Source organism: Bubalus bubalis, chromosome 12 (assembly GCF_019923935.1).
Source record: "Bubalus bubalis isolate 160015118507 breed Murrah chromosome 12, NDDB_SH_1, whole genome shotgun sequence".
NCBI lineage: Eukaryota > Metazoa > Chordata > Mammalia > Artiodactyla > Bovidae > Bubalus > Bubalus bubalis.
Genome location: NC_059168.1, coordinates 36647012 through 36665192, shown reverse-complemented (window position 1 = coordinate 36665192; position 18181 = coordinate 36647012).

Here is an 18181-nt window from a genome sequence, read left to right as displayed (position 1 = left end):
AAGGACAGCGGTTGTTGCTCGGCGATGTCAACATCTTCGTCCTTCATGAGTGATTTTTCACCCTTTCCCTCGCGGTAGCTGTAATAGACCCCACAAGTGGTTCGTGCAACTCTTGCCTCCCTCGCCTGACGCCCCAACGCTCACTTTAGCCTGGTTCGGGTGCCCTTCCCGAGCCGCTCCTGGGGAGTGGGGGCGTCCCCGGTGCACTGGCGACCCCGCGATGGCGGGAGGGCTGAGTTCTCCTCTTACCCACATACCGTGAGACGGACACCGGACGTTTCCTCGAGATTCGGCGAGTGTGCGAGCAGGTTCTCAACCAGTTTGCTCACCCTGTCAATCCCTCAGGCTATGTAGAAATTCTGGAACCGCCACTATTGAGGAGAAAAGATGGTGTCATCACCAGGACCACAAATAGAAACGCTCTTCAGAAAACAGTCTGGAGAAACTGACTTTCTGCCTGCTCTGTAAGTGCCCAAGGCGGCAGTGTAAACCTTCCGAGGGAAGAGGCCTTTCTCCGTTGTTTGTTTTTAAAGCCTTAAGGCTTTTCTCCTGAAGATATGACCCTCAAACCCTAAATTAAAAAAAAAAAAAAATCTTAATAATAACAATAATAATAGACCATGAGAGATGTATAAATCAACCAGGTCCACTGATTTGCGATCATGCTTATATCTCAAATCAGTGGACCTGGTAGATTTACTATATTTTTGTATGTAGTTTTAATGAATGTTTAAAAATAAAACTAAACAAAATCATCTCAGCAAAGTGAAGATGATCCTTCCTTTCAGGCCTTCACCATATGTTTGAATGTTTGACCAAAGTTTATATTGGAACTGTATGAAAAAAATTGAGGAAGGCAAATAATTTAACATTTTTCTCACAAGGCTGATCACTACAGCCAGGTGAACTCTCAAAGGGCAGGTTTCTTTGTCCATTGTTTATACATAGTAGGCATTTAAAAGGTACTCAAAAAATATTTGTTGAATTGAACAGAATCAACATGTCTGTGGCTGCCCTTATTAGGTAAGGCGAAATCCGACTAGAAATAAAAGTTGTTTCCCTTTCACTTATTTTGTGCCAGAGCCCCTAGCCCCTCCCCCCACACACATAATGTTAATGAAATACCAAAGAAAACAATGGCAGTACTGAGAAATGCCTGTTTAAATTCTTTCAGTGTTATTCTGAAATTGTGACTCTTAACTGTTTCCTTTATCACAGATAACAGTATTCGAATAAATCTTCATTTGATGGATGAGTCACCTGCCATACCCCAGTCTACTCCCCCTTACTTTTAATATTTTTCCTTCAGAAAGGGAAGCCAGACGTATCTTTAGCAAGGTACTCCAGTAAAGTGGCAGCAAGTATTCAAAAAATGTGAAAGACAAGGATTCAGAGTTTCACCGTAAATACCTGACTAGCAACCTTTGGTGGGAAAAAAACATCACCCAGGAGAGCCCAGGGTATCACTGACCAGGAAAAATTAACATGTCCCCCATCCCCAAAAAAGTCAATCTGGAGATATCACTGAAGAAGGCACATATCTCTGTAGAAGGACAGAACCGAGAAAAAGAAAAAACATTTAGGCAATAATAAAGGTAACTCAAAAGGATTATTCTTAAGTATCTCAGATGCAGCTTTGAAGTTTTTCCTCATATTAGACTTAAGGTTGATTTAAAGGAACCTAAAATTCATCAGTGTCCTCTCTGTAACTTCCTACTCTCCATTTTCAAAACCTTGTGAGTATATATGGCTTTGTCGCCAGGCATTATTTGTCTCCAATAAAGTGGAGATAGCACTTTATTTCAAATTTTTTTACAGATATATATAGTTACTTTAACTTTTCATTAGAAATGTAGGGGGAAATCTTGTCAACCTACTTATTAGTCAGTATAGACTAGGTTATGATGCTGTAACACCCAGTCCCCAAATCTCAGTATAATATGCTAGTTACAAATCAGCAAAAACTTTGTTGCTTATACATAGTCAACTGTGGTTCCAAGAAACTCTCTGAGGAAGCTGTCTTCCAAATGTCAGCTCAGCATTCTGGAATACTTAGATGCTATGGTACCTTCCTATCAGAAATACTTCTGCCCAGAAATGGCACAAAGTTTTCTCCACTTGTATTTTACATGACTTGCTTTGTCAGGTGACTACAACTAAAATCAAAGATTGATGAACAATAGTGATGTCTGCCACCACTTGTTTTATTTAGAAAAGAGGAAATGGTACTTTATTTACCTGATTATATTAGCCCAACTAATACCTGTATACCTACAAACTATTATGTATAAAATAAGCTACAACGATATATTGTACAACACAGAGGATACAGACAATATTTTAAAATAACAAAAAAATTAAGATTATAAACTTTAAGTTGTATATATTTTACCACAATAAAAATTTAGAAAAAGAAAGCCCATCTTTTATTGTACTAATTAACATGCTAAAATTTTAAAAGGACACATTTTGAAAACTTGAATAAATTTTTTTCATTTCTAATATTCTTAAACTTGACTTCCTTTTAATGCTGAACTAGTCTGAGAAGTCTCCTCATATTAGAAATGTTCCATCTGGTGATTTACACATATTTATTTTGCACTGGGGAAACCTACAGACTTACATGTTTAAAGTATCATTACCATTAGTGAATAGTTTCTGAGCACCAATAGCACATTCATTGCTCAGTAAAATAATTCATTCTTTCAATTATTCAAGAAATATGTATGCCTTAATCTGTTCAGGGCTGTGAAATAGAGCAGTGGGCAAAACAGTAAAAAAATCACTGCCTTCAGGGAGCTTCCATTGTAGAAGGGGGTATGATCAATAAACAAGTACAATATATGTATGATTATTAATCTGACTATATGGTAATATAAATGTTTAGAAACAATATTTATAACATGGTCAGAATAAATAGTCTCAGCTTTCTATATAGGATCTTCAAAATTTTCTGTTAACAATGGTAAGGATCATGTGTGTGCGTGCTAAGTCACCTCAGTGGTGTCCCACTCTTTGCAACCCTATGGACTGCAGCCCACCAGGCTCCTCTGTCCATGGGATTCTCCAGGCAAGAATACTGGAGTAGGTTGCCATGCCCTCTTCCAGGGGATCTTCCTGACCCAGGGATGAAACCCGCCTCTCTTGTTTCCTGCACTGGCAAGTGGAGTCTTTATCACTAGCACCACCTGGAAAGCCCAGTAAGTAGCAACTATAAAGTACTTTCCAGTTTTTACAGTGTTTTAGCAAATAACACGGAGAAGGCAACGGCACCCCACTCCAGTACTTTTGCCTGGAAAATCCCATGGACGGAGGAGCCTGTTAGGCTGCAGTCCATGGGGTCCCTAGAGTCGGACACGACTGAGCGACTTCACTTTCACTTTTCACTTTCATGCATTGGAGAAGGAAATGGCAACCCATTCCAGTGTTCTTGCCTGGAGAATCCCAGGGACGGGGAAGCCTGGTGGGCTGCCGTCTATGGGGTCGCACAGAGTCGGACACAACCGAAGCGACTTAGCAGCAGCAGCAGCAAATAACATACTTTCTTGTCCTTTTGTCAGTTCTGTGAGGTAGATATTAACCCCATTTTATAAATGAGAAAACTGAGACATAATTTGAATTTCTAAGTTTACACAAGTGCTAAGTGACAGTGATATCTACTTAGAAACTAGTACATCAGAGCCGTGTGCTTGAGCATTGCATATTATTAAAAAGTAGTTCTCTTTTCCAGATGAAAAAAGATCTAGAGATGGATGGTGGTGATGGGGGCACAACAATGTGACTGAACTGATGACATTGAACTGTACATTTGAAAATGGTTAAAGTGCTGATAAATGGATAAAGATGTGATACATATAAACAATGAAATATTACTCTCCATGAAAAGGAACGAATTTGAGTCAGTGGTAGTGAGGTGGATGAACCTAGAGCCTGTTATACATAGTGAAGTATGTCAGAAAGAGAAAAATAAATATTGTATACGAATGCGAAATAGATAGGGAAACAGTGGAAACAGAGTCAGACTTTATTTTGGGGGGCTCCAAAATCACTGCAGATGGTGATTGCAGCCATGAAATTAAAAGACGCTTACTCCTTGGAAGGAAAGTTATGACCAACCTAGATAGCATATTCAAAAGCAGAGGCATTACTTTGCCAACAAAGATCCGTCTAGTCAAGGCTATGGTTTTTCCAGTGGTCATGTATGGATGTGAGAGTTGGACTGTGAAGAAGGCTGAGCGCCAAAGAATTGATGCTTTTGAACTGTGGTGTTGGAGAAAACTCTTGAGAGTCCCTTGGACTGCAAGGAGATCCAACCAGTCCATTCCAAAGGAGATCAGTCCTGGGTGTTCTTTGGAGGGAATGATGCTGAAGCTGAAACTCCAGTACTTTGACCACCTCATACGAAGAGTTGATTCATTGGAAAAGACTGTGATGCTGGGAGGGATTGGGGGCAGGAGGAAAAGGGGACAACAGAGGATGAGACAGCTGGATGGCATCACCGACTCAATGGATGTGAGTTTGAGTGAACTCTGAGTTGGTGATGGACAGGGAGGCCTGGCGTGCTGCAATTCATGGGGTTGCAAAGAGTCGGACACAACTGAACGACTGAACTGAACTGAATGCATATATATGGAATCTAGAAAAATAGTACAGATGCAGGGAAGGAATGACGCAGACATAGAAAATGGACTTGTAGACACAGTAGGGGAAGGAGAGGGTGGGACAAATGGAGAAAGTGGCATTGACATATATAAACTATCATATGTAAAAGAGACAGCTGGTGGAAAGTTGCTATATAACACAGGCACCCCAGCCTGGTGCTCTATGATGACCTAGAGGGGTAGGGTGGGGGGAGGGGAGGGAGGCTCACAAGGGAGAGGATATTTGTATTATTATGGTTGATTCAAGTTGTATGGCAGAAATCAACACAACATTGTAAAGCAATTTTTTCTCCAATTAAAAAACAAAAAGCAGTATTTTTTAAAATGTTTAAAATTATTTTTAGTACTTTATAGACTCTTTTGTCCATTGACTGTTAGTCAACAAACAGATGAAGACATATCAAAAAATAAAATAAATAAAAATGGTTAAGATGGTAAATACTACGTATATATTACTACATTTTTTTTAAGTTCTTAAAGTAATTCTGAATTTAGATTTCTACTCTGGGATAGTAGATTAGATGTTCTCAACGATTCTTCACTTAACCCACATGTTGGATTACACTGTTTACTTGCTGTGTTGTATGCACACTGATGTCTGTGGTACAAAACACACCCTGCTGGAAGGCTTTACTCTTCTATATCTGTGTATTTCAGTTCCCACCAGTTGTGTTGTATATTTACCAAGGCAGTTATGTCTCTCCTCCAACTTGTTTACGCCAGTTATACTTATTACACCTAATAATTACATTTATTATAATTAAGCATTATATAAACCAATTAAATATGCGTATGAAAGAGTTCTTTCAGTGGAAACAAAGTGGTGTATTTTTGAAATGTCTGATGAAAGGCTAAAAATATTACCATCAGATTATGTGTGGTCAGTTCCATTCAGTTCAGTCGCTCAGTCATGTCTGATGCTTTGCAACACCATGGACTGCAGCCCTCTAGGCTCCCCTGTCCATGGAATTTCCCAGGTAAGAATATTGGAGTGGGTTGCTATGCCCTCCTCCAGGGGATTTTCCCTACCTGGGGACTCAAACCCACTTCTCCTGCACTGGCATCCGAATTCATTACCGCTGCTACACCTATTACACCAAAAACATGAACAATAACAAAAATAGACAATTGATTTTATCAAAAATAGGCAAAATGGAAACTTTTGTGCACCAAAGGACGTATCAAGAAATTGAAAAAAATCTACAGAATAGGAGAAAATATTTGCAAATCATACATCTGATAAGGATGTAGTATTCAGAATTCAAAGTATTCAGAAACCTTTCACAACTCAACAACAAAATGACAAACAACCCAATTAAAAAATGGGCAAAAGAGTTGAATAGAATTTTCTCCAAAGAAGATACATGAATGATCAACAAGCCTGTGAAAATATGTTCAATATTATTAGTCATAGGGAAATGAAACCACTAGGGTCGAGGGTAGCTTTAATTAAAACAACAAAAAAAAAGTAAAACAAAATGAAAGAGATGAAATTTGTGGTCACCAGAGATGTTGGATGTGGGGAAGGTAGACGAAGATGATCAAAAGGTACAAATTTCCAGCTATAGAATAAATAATGTACAACATGATAACAACTGCTCCAGGACATGTGTGAAAGTTTTTGAGACAGTAAATCCTGAGTTCTCATCATAAGACAAAACAAATTTTTAAATTTTGTATATTTAAGAGATGATGGATATTAACTAAACTTGATATTTACGTAATCATTTCAGGACACATGTAAGTCAAGTCATTATGCTGTATACCTTAAACCTATACAGTGCTATATGTCAATTATATCTCAACAAAATTAGGGGGAGGGAGCAGAAAATAATTATTACTGGTGAGAATGTGGAGGAATTGGAATCCCATGCATTGTTGGTGGGAATGTAAAGTGGTATAGCTGCTGTGGGGAACAGTTTGGCAGTCCTTCGAAAAATTAAACTAAATTACCATATGATAATTCCACTCCTAGCTATATTCCCGGAAGAATTGAAAACAGGTACTCAAACACCTGGCTACAAATATTCATAGAAGCACTATTCTCAATAGCCAAAAGGTGGAGACAATGCAAAAGTTCATCAGTGGATGGATACTGTGTTGGGTACACACAGTGGAATACTACTCAGCCATGAAAAGAATGAAACACTGGTACATGCTACAGTGTTTTGGTACATTGTACACTTAGCATATGAACCCTTAGCATAAAATGAAAAAAGCCAGGCCCCAAAGTCATATGTTTTATGATTCCATTTATATAAAATATTCAGAATGGGTAAATCCATACAGAGAGAAAACAGGTTGTGGTTACCAGGGCCTGGTGGAGGTATGGGGATGAGAATGGGATATAACTGTTTAATGGGTATGGAGTTCTATTTTGGAGTCATGAAAATGTTTTAGAACTAGATAGCGGCAATAATTGCATAACAGCAAATATACTAAATATCACTGAAACAGTTGCTTTAAAATGGATCAGTTCAGTTCAGTTCAGTTGCTCAGTCATGTCCAACTCTTTGCAACCCCATGAATCGCAGCACGCCAGGCCTCCCTGTCCATCACCAACTCCTGGAGTTTACCCAAACTCATGTCCATCGAGTCGGTGATGCTATCCAATCATCTCATCCTCTGTCGTCCCCTTCTCCTCCTGCCCCCAATCCCTCCCAGCATCAGGGTTTTTCCAATGAGTCAACTCTTCGCATGAAGTGGCCAAACTAATGGAGTTTCAGCTTCAGCATCAGTCCTTCCAATGAACACCCAGGGATGGAACACCCTTTAGGATGGACTGGTTAGATCTCCTTGCAGTCCAAGGGACTCTCAAGAGTCTTCTCCAACACCACAGTCCAAAAGCGTCAATTCTTTGGCGCTCAGCCTTCTTCACAGTCCAACTCTCACATCCATACATGACCACTGCAAAAACCATAGCCTTGACTAGACGGACCTTTATTGGCAAAGTAATGTCTCTGCTTTTTAAAATGGATACCTTTATATTATTTGAATTTCATTCAATTTTTAAATGTAAATAAAAATTGAAAAAAAAAAATTATTCCCCATTTAGCATCACTTTTAACAACCAATCAACCACTTGTCACATCAGGTGAATGGGCTTCTGCATATTCTTTAACACTTTTCTGCATGCTCCTCTTGAGAAAGGGTTTATCACAGTTAACCTCTCAGATATAAACTAGTTATTCCACTTGCATAATTTCAGGCAGCTTGATTGTAATTATCCCACCACATGAATATAAAAGCGATTCTGAGTCCTTATTGTTTGAATAAAACTAGAAATTTTAGAAAAGAGTTTCTTGGAATCTCCTTTTGGTCAGTAGCAGCTGAGAATGAGGAGGGGAAGAGCGCAGAGTGCAAAGGCTCCATGTAACAACCTGCACTTTTCTTCTTCTTCTCAACCTGCACTGTCCAGTACAATAACCAACCACACATGGCTCGGAGAAGACAATGGCACCCCACTCCAGTACTCTTGCCTGGAAAATCCCATGGACAGAGGAGCCTGGTAGGCTGCAGTCCGTAGGGTCTCGAAGAGTCGGACATGACTGAGCGACTTCACTTTCACTTTTCACTTTCATGCATTGGAGAAGGCAATGGCAACCCACTCCAGTGTTCTTGCCTGGAGAATCCCAGGGACGGGGAAGCCTAGTGGGCTGCCGTCTGTGGGGTCGCACAGAGTCGGACATGACTGAAGCGACTTAGCAGCAGCAGCACACATGGCTAGTGAGCACTTACATTTTATGAAATTTGTATACATACTAAAATCAGAGACTTAGTTTTTAAAAAGTGGAAATACCTCTGTTTTAAAAATATCAGTTGTATGTTGTAATGATACTATCTTGGATATGTGCTGTGCTTAGTCGCTCAGTTGTGTCTGACTTTTTGCGACCCCATGGACCATAGCCCACCAGGCTCCTCTGTCCATGGAGATTCTCCAGGCAAGAATACTAGAATGGGTTGCCATGCCCTCCTCCAGGAGATCTTCCCAACCCAGAGATCGAACCCAGGTCTCCCACATTACAAGCAGATTCTTTACCATCTGAGCCACCAGGGAAGCCCAAGAACACTGGAGTGGGTAGCCTATCCATCATCCAGGGGAACTTCTGGACCCAGAAATTGAACTGGGATCTCCTGCATTGCAGGCAGATTCTTTACCAGCTGAGCTACCTGGGAAGCATCTCAGGTATAATGGGTTAAAAGTTTTTTAAATTCACCTTTTCTTATTTTTTTTCAAATATAACTATTGCAAAATTTTAAAATTATGTATATGGCTCACATTATAATTCTATTGAGTAACTCTGTTCCAGACATTTTCAACGGGGACCTCAGTCACTGGCATCCTGACTATTTAAGTTTAGGAAACCAAAGAAAAGCAACTAGAATTTGGAATATGCCACAAAACAAAGACTCCAAAGTGAGGTTGTTTCCAACTCCCAGGCTTCCCATAATGCCTCCATCACAACGGCCTTGGTATCTGTGGGCAGCAAGCCATGATTCTTCTTGAAAGCAGAAGGTAGGCATGGCTAATGTCTTCATGACTGGTGTCATTCTTTTGGAAAGTCCAAAGATGACCTTGGCAATGACATCATGCCATTGCCTTGAGATAAACCGCCCACCCACCCCAATTTGACATATTTTACCAGCCTATGTAAAGGATTCCAGAAGTGGACTAGACTCGTGCCTAGAATTCATTCAAGAAATGGCAAAAATTCATAGGCTGATGGATGAGGATTCCTGGGTTGGGAAGTTCCTCTGAAGAAGAGATAGGCTACCCACTCCAGTGTTCTTGGGCTTCCCTGTTCCCTGAACAGTGTTCGGTGTTCTTCCCTAAAGAATCCGCCTACAATGTGGGAGACCTGGGTTCAATCCCTGGGTTGGAAAGATCACCTGGAGGAGGGCATGGCAAACCATTCCAGTATTCTTGCCTGGAGAATCCCCATGGACAGAGGAGCTTGGCGTGCTACAGTTCATGGGGTCGCAAAAAGTCAGACACGACTGAGCGACTGAACTGAACTGATGGGTGAGGAATGAGAAACAGAGAGAAAAACCACTTCCTTCCAGAGGTCAGAGAAGTCTAACATGTAGCTGGTCTGAGGGGAAACTCTTTGGTCTGGATTGTGTGATTGGATCTTGTCCCCTTAATCACATTTCTGACATCGGGGCATCCTTATTTCCCATCCCCTGCCCTCAGATACTGGGTGAGTGGGGATGTGAGGTTACAGCACAAATGTTACATCTGATTCTCAGAACATGACAAAAACAATATCTGAACATTTGCCTTAGAGGCAATGAAATTCTGACCTTGCCTGTTCTTCATGGTATGCAGACTGGTTCTGGGTTCTTTATTTTACACACATATTGGAAATAAGAGTTCAATTTTAATAATAAACCTTCATTTAAGACTGAACTTGAGGCCCTTAAAAAAATCACAAAAAGAAATATTTGCTAAATTTCAGTTAATATGCATTTTCCTCAAATGCGATAAAAGGTATAATAATTTTTTGTTATCACTTTAACATTATTATTTTTACAATGTATTTATAGGCATGGGTTTCCCTGGTGGCTCAGCAGTAAAGTAACCATCTGCAATGCAGGAGACTTGCAGGAGATGTGGATTTGATCCTTGGGTCAGGAAGGTCCCTTGGAGAAGGAAATAGCAACGCACTCCAGTACTCTTCCCTGAGAAATCCCATGAACAGAGGAGCCTAGCAGGCTACAGTCCACTGGGTCACAAAAGAATCATAGTTGACTTAGTAACTGAACAACAACAATTTATAGGCACTCTGTTAAGTACTTTACATGTACTTATTTAACCCTCACAACTAATCTATATGGTATGTACTAATTGTCTCCATCTTATTGACGAAGAAAGTGAAGCACAAAGAGGTTGGGTTAGTTGCCTGAGGTCTTAAAACTTACAGGTGATGAAAACAGAATTCAAACCCAGGTCCATCTGACACCAAAGCTGTTTCCAAAAGTTTGAAAAGAGAAATAGGATCTTAGTCATTTTACTACAGGCTTTAAAAGCAAACAGTGATTCGAGATACGTGGTCAAAGTCATCTTAAAAAAAAAAAAACTGACATAGTTCTAATAAAACGTTAAAAAGATATTTTTCAGGCAAGGGCTGTAAGGATGTGTCTAAGTTTGAAAAAATGTTAAGCACCTGGATTCTTGTGCTTACGTTTCAAAGTTCACCCAACTTGAAAGTCATCCGTTCCTTAATAAGTGCTGCCAATGTGGAATAAGAAAAAAATACTTGAAACAGAAAACCCCCCTGTGTTTAGTGAACAGAGCTGTATTGTTGTTTGTTTTCTGAAGGGGACAGGAGGATGGGGTAGAGGTGGGAGTGTTTGTTTTTATGAGGTCTGCTTTGAAAAGCTCTTCTGAAGTCTTCCCAGGAGCAGCCAGGCGGGATGCTGGGGTTTGATACGGTACCTGCTGGGTCAGTATGGGCCCTTCTCAGCTGCAAGTAATTGACACTCAGGAGTCTCTCCAAAGAGGACCTGAGACCAAAGCAAGCTGAGAAAAATCATATATTGGATTTTTAATTGCTGCGGGACTCTGGTAGGAACAAAAATATTTTGAGGTCTAAGTTTCTTATGGTGGTGGGCTAACTGAATTTGAGAACTGAAGATTTACCCAGTTGGTGGGAAGATTTATGCAGAGGGGTAGATTATAAGGGGAGGTTATCCAAAAGCTTTCTCTAAATTATGTTTTGGTTATCGGCAGGTAGGTGCAACTGTCTCGTGTCCATGAGAGAAGAGCCGACTCCAGTCATAAATTCCTTTAATTTGCCCTCCAAGTGGACCTGAGAATTTGCTTAGAGTGACCCTGTCCCCCTCCTTAACTGAATTCTCCCACATCTTCCAGAGAGGGTAGGGGTGCTGATGCTGGAGTCAGGGGCCTTTCGCACAATGACTGGCCACACCCCAGACAGTTGAAGGCCTCTGGTTTCCAAGCATCTGTGTCAGAAACTGGACACATCATGTGGCTCACTGGAGAAGAAAACTCCAGGAACATGTCAACTGCCAAAGTTTCTTCTTTCCGATGACAAGCTTGCCGTAGGGATTTATACTCCAGTACAAAGCTGCGGCAATAAATTGGTAAATCATTCCTTAGTTCCTTCCTAGCCTCACTGAAAACTGAAAATCAACAAGATAAATATCTGGTTTTGTTTAAAATACAGTCACAGTCAGAGTCTTTTCTTTTAACTCTAGCTTTTTCTTTGCCAAAGCAATACATTCACATTTTAAAATAAACAAAATGGTATTGAAAGGTATAAAATGGTATTGAAATTCTCTCTCTCACTCTGTCCCCACTCACCTCACAGCCCCACCTCCATTTCCCATGGGTAACCACTTTTATTTTTTATTTTTTTTTCCAGACATAATCATTTAATTTTATTATCCTGAGTTATCCAGGAATATTTGTAAATCTTTCAGATTTTTTTTTAACTTTACTATATTGTATTGGTTTTGCCATATATCAACATGAATCCACCACAGGTATACATGTGTTCCCCATCCTGAACCCTCCTCCCTCCTCCCTCCCCATACCATCCCTCTGACTCGTCCCAGAGCACCATCCCCAAGCATCCAGTATCCTGCATCGAACCTGGACTGGCGACTCGTTTCATATATGATATTATTCATGTTTCAATGCCATTCTCCCAAATCTTCCCACCCTCTCCCTCTCCCACAGAGTCCACAAGACTGTTCTATACATCAGTGTCTCTTTTGCTGTCTCATATACAGGGTTATTGTTCAGTTCAGTTCAGTCGCTCAGTCTTGTTGGACTCTTTGCGACCCCATGAATCGCAACACGCCAGGCCTCCCTATCCATCACCAACTCCTGGAGTTCACTCAGACTCACGTCCATCGAGTCAGTGATGCCATCCAGCCATCTCATCCTCTGTTGTCCCCTTCTCCTCCTGCCCCCAATCCCTCCCAGCATCAGTCTTTTCCAATGAGTCAACTCTTCGCATGAGGTGGCCAAAGTACTGGACTTTCAGCTTTAGCATCATTACTTCCAAAGAAATTCCAGGCTGATCTCCTTCAGAATGGACTGGTTGGATCTCCTTGCAGTCCAAGGGACTCTCAAGAGTCTTCTCCAACACCACAGTTCAAAAGCATCAATTCTTCGGCGCTCAGCCTTCTTCACAGTCCAACTCTCACATCCATACATGACCACTGAAAAAATCATAGCCTGGACTAGACGGACCTTTGTTGGCAAAGTAATGTCTCTGCTTTTGAATATGCTATCTAGGTTGGTCATAACTTTCCTTCCAAGGAGTAAGTGTCTTTTAATTTCATGGCTGCAGTCACCATCTGCAGTGATTTTGGAGCCCAGAAAAATAAAGTCTGACACTGTTTCCACTGTTTCCCCATCTATTTCCCATGAAATGATGGGACTGGATGCCATGATCTTCGTTTTCTGAATGTTGAGCTTTAAGCCAACTTTTTCACTCTCCACTTTCACTTTCATCAAGAGGCTTTTGAGTTCCTCTTCACTTTCTGCCATAAGGGTGGTGTCATCTGCATAACTGAGATTATTGATATTTCTCCCAGCAATCTTGATTCCAGCTTGTGTTTCTTCCAGCCCAGCGTTTCTCATGATGTATTCTGCATATAAGTTAAATAAGCAGGGTGACAATATACAGCCTTGACATACTCCTTTTCCTATTTGGAACCAGTCTGTTGTTCCATGTCCAGTTCTAACTGTTGCTTCCTGACCTGCATACAGATTTTTCAAGAGGCAGGTAAGGTGGTCTGGTATTCCCATCTCTTTCAGAACCATCTTTCTAAATTCCATATATATGCGTTAGTATACTGTATTGGTGTTTTTCTTTCTGGCTTACTTCACTCTGTATAATAGGCTCCAGTTTCATCCACCTCATTAGAACTGATTCAAATGTGTTCTTTTTAATGGCTGAGTAATACTCCATTGTGTATATGTACCACAGCTTTCTTATCCATTCATCTGCTGATGGACATCTAGGTTGCTTCCATGTCCTGGCTATTATAAACAGTGTTGCGATGAACATTGGGGTACACGTGTCTCTTTCAATTCTGGTTTCCTCAGTGTGTATGCCTGGCAGTTGGATTGCTGGGTCATAAGGCAGTTCTATTTCCAGTTTTTTAAGGAATCTCCACACTGTTCTCCATAGTGGCTGTACTAGTTTGCATTCCCACCAACAGTGTAAGAGGGTTCCCTTTTCTCCACACCCTCTCCAGCATTTATTGCTTGTAGACTTTTGGATCGCAGCCATTCTGACTGGTGTGAAATGGTACCTCATTGTGGTTTTGATTTGCATTTCTCCGATAATGAGTGATGTTGAGCCTCTTTTCATGTGTTTGTTAGCCATCTGTATGTCTTCTTTGGAGAAATGTCTATTTAATTCTTTGGTCCATTTTTTGATTGGGTCATTTATTTTTCTGGAATTGAGCTGTAGGAGTTGCTTGTATATTTTTGAGATGAGTTGTTTGTCAGTTGCTTCATTTGCTATTATTTTCTCCCATTCTGAAGGCTGTCTTTTCACCTTGCTTATAGTTTCCTTTGTTGTGCAGAAGCTTTTAAGTTTAATTAGGTCCCATTTGTTTATTTTTGCTTTTATTTCCAATATTCTGGGAGGTGGGTCATAGAGAATCCTGCTATGATGTATGTCGGAGAGTGTTTTGCCTATGTTCTCCTCTAGGAGTTTTATAGTTTCTGGTCTTACATTTAGCTCTTTAATCCATTTTGAGTTTATTTTTGTGTATGGTGTTAGAAAGTGTTCTAGTTTCATTCTTTTACAATTGGTTGACCAGTTTTCCCAGCACCACTTCTTAAAGAGATTGTCTTTAATCCATTGTATATTCTTGCCTCCTTTCTCAAAGATAAGGTGTCCATAGGTGTGTGGATTTATCTCTGGGCTTTCTATTTTGTTCCATTGATATATATTTCTGTCTTTGTGCAAGTACCATACTGTCTTGATGACTGTGGCTTTGTAGTAGAGCCTGAAGTCAGGCAGGTTGATTCCTCCAGTTCCATTCTTCTTTCTCAAGATGGCTTTGGCTATTCGAGGTTTTTGTATTTCCATACAAATTGTGAAATTATTTGTTCTAGCTCTGTGAAGAATACCGTTGGTAGCTGATAGGGATTGCATTGAATCAAAAAGCTATATATGACAAACCCACAGCAAACATTATCCTCAATGGTGAAAAATTGAAAGCATTTCCCCTAAAGTCAGGAACAAGACAAGGGTGCCCACTCTCACCACTACTATTCAACATAGTTTTGGAAGTTTTAGCCACAGCAATCAGAGCAGAAAAAGAAATAAAAGGAATCCAGATTGGAAAAGAAGAAGTAAAACTCTCACTGTTTGCAGATGGCATGGTCCTCTACATAGAAAATCCTAAAGACTCCACCAGAAAATTACTAGAACTAATCAATGAATATAGTAAAGTTGCAGGATATAAAATCAACACACAGAAATCCCTTGCATTCCTATATACTACTAATGAGAAAATAGAAAGAGAAATTAAGGAAACAATTCCATTCACCATTGCAACGAAAAGAATAAAATACTTAGGAATATATCTACCTAAAGAAACTAAAGACCTATATATAGAAAACTGTAAAACACTGGTGAAAGAAATCAAAGAGGACACTAATAGATGGAGAAATATACCATGTTCATGGATTGGAAGAATCAATACAGTGAAAATGAGTATACTACCCAAAGCAATTTATAGGTAACCACTTTTAAAATGTCTGTGTACTCTAGGGATTTCCTTGGTGCTCCAGTGGCTAAGACTCCATGCTTCCAATGCAGGAAGCATGGGTTCAATCCCCAGTCAGGGAACTAGATCCTGAATGCCTTAACTACAGATCCTGCAACTCAGACTCACTGCAGCCAAATAAATAAATAAATAAATTTCTATGTATTCTAACAGGGAACCTCTCTCTCTAAAAGAGATACCTGCCCAGCATCTCTTTGTGCTGTGTTTAGTCACTGAGCCATGTCTGACTCTTTGTGACTCCATGGACTGTAGTCCGCCAGGCTCCTCTGTCTGTGGGGATTCTCCAAGCAAGAATACTAGGGTGGGTTGCCATGCCCTCCTCCAGGGGATCTTCCCAACTCAGGGATCGAACCTAGGTTTCCCACATTGCAGGCGGATTCTTTACCATCTGAGCCACCAGGGAAGCCCAAGAATACTGGAATGGGTAGACTATCCCTTCTCCAGGGGATCTTCCCTACCTAGGAATCAAACTGGGGTCTCCTGCATTGCAGACAGATTCTTTACCAGCCAGAGACCAGGGTCTCTTTAGGCGTGTATAAATAAGACTTGCCCAAGATTACAGAGTGGTTGTTCTGGGACCAGATTCCAGATTTCCTGATTCCCATCCTGAAGTTACCCCTGATAGATCGCACTGCTCAGTGCTGTGTGTGTGTGTGTGTGTGTGTGTGTGTGTGTGTGTTGCTCCTCCAGGAGCATAAAAGTCCCTGGATCCAAAGTGAACATGACAAAAGCCACTAGAGAGCTATGAAGCCCTGAGGAGATTCCTTTGAAGAGGAAGATAACCAGGTTAAGGGAAATCTGGCAAGGCTTCATCAGGAAGGTAGTGTTCATGGTTGGGTCTGGAAGAATGGGTAGGATTTCAACAGATAGAACAAGGTTAAGAAGGACATTCCAGGTGAAGAGATCAGCAAGAGCAAAGACCTGGATGTGGGAAAGCATCAGGGGTAAGTTTGGGTATCCAAGAGCCACATATGTCTGGAATATAAAATATAATTAGAAGATAAAACTACTGTAGCTGGAATGAGATTATTGAGCACTTCAGTTCAGATCAGTCACTCAGCTGTGTCCAACTCTTTGCGACCCCATGGACTGCAGCACACCAGGTATCTCTGTTTATCACCAACTCCTGGAGCTTGCTCAAACTCATGTCCATTGAGTCAGTGATGCCATCCAACCATCTCATCCTCTGTTGTCCCCTTCCCCTCCTGCCTTCAATCTTTCCCAGCATCAGGGTCTTTTCCAATGACTCAGTTCTTCGCATCAAGTGACCAAAGTATTGGAGCTTCACCTTTAGCATCACTCCTTCCAATGAATATTCAGGACTGATTTCCTTTAGGATTGGCTGTTTGACCTCTTTGCAGTCCAAGGGACTCTCAAGAGTCTTCTCCAACACCACAGTTCAGAAGCATCAATTCTTTGGTGTTCAGCTTTCTTTATGATCCAACTCTCAAATCCATACAGGACTACTGGAAAACCACAGCTTTGACTAGACAGACTTTTGTCGGCAAAGTAATGAGAGCCTTACACAAAGTATTATTCTGAGTGCTTTATCAGTGTGCTTTAATCTTCACAATGCTTTGAAGCAGTTACCATTATTAGCTCCATTTTCCAGGTGGGAACACTCAAGCAAAGACAGGGTAGGTAACTGGCCTTAAATCACAATTCATGCAGCTAGTAAGTTTACATTCTAGAGAGTCTGGCTTTAAAAGAGTGATAATATTTCTTCCTGTTACTGGGAAATGAGACTGAACAAAAAAGTGGTTGTTTTAGAAAGGATATTGGAACACTTGTTGAAACACAGATTTATTCTATCATGAATTGCAAAGAAAAGGAGGTAAATGTTTATTAAATATACACTATATCTTCAAAATATGACAGATCGATTTATTTTCTTTTTTAAATTAAATTTTAAATTAATTTAAAAAGAAAGATCTTAGGGAGCCAGCAATGCTACAGAAACACAGGATTAAAGGCTTACCTGGAGAAAGACCCTAGTACTGACAGAGAGATTAGAGGGACTGTGAGTTTAAAGTCTGAGATCTAAAGAGAAAAGAGTAGACTAGCCAGTGGTTACCCTCCCAGGCCATGCTTGATCTCTGCTTGGGTTCATTCCAGGAGGAAAGAAAAGGGCAGGGAGGTAGGGGGCTTCTTAGCAAAGCTGGCTTCAGCTCTGGTCGTCTCACTGCTGCTGCTGCTAAGTCGCTTCAGTCGTGTCCGACTCTGTGCGACCCTAGAGACGGCAGCCCACCAGACTCCCCCGTCCCTGGGATTCTCCAGGCAAGGACACTGGAGTCGTCTCACTACCCACCCCATTTAAGGAGTTCCAGATTAAGAGTTTAACAACATATGGCACCTAGTCTGTCATTCAGGAGAAGGGAACTCATTCCAGGTTCCCAGAAATCTACCTCAGATCTGAGAGTGTCCAGGGCTACAGTAGAGCTCCTCTGGCCAACCAGCAGTCACTTGGTCGGTTGTGTGACCTTGACCCCATTTCCAGGAGGGGCTTTAGCCAGAGGGAGTACAGGGAGCCCAGCCCCAAGCCTTTTGAGGTTCTATTAGACAGACAGGGCAAGAGGGAAACCGGTGGGGGCAGCAACTCTGGCTGGACAGAGTGAAGGCTAGACAAAAAGCAGAACCATGGTGTCTAGAGCATCTAGAATTGCTCCCCAGCCTGTCTCACCTTAGCCTGGATCTCATCTTCACCTGGATCTCGTCTGCTCCTGAGCTGCCCCTGT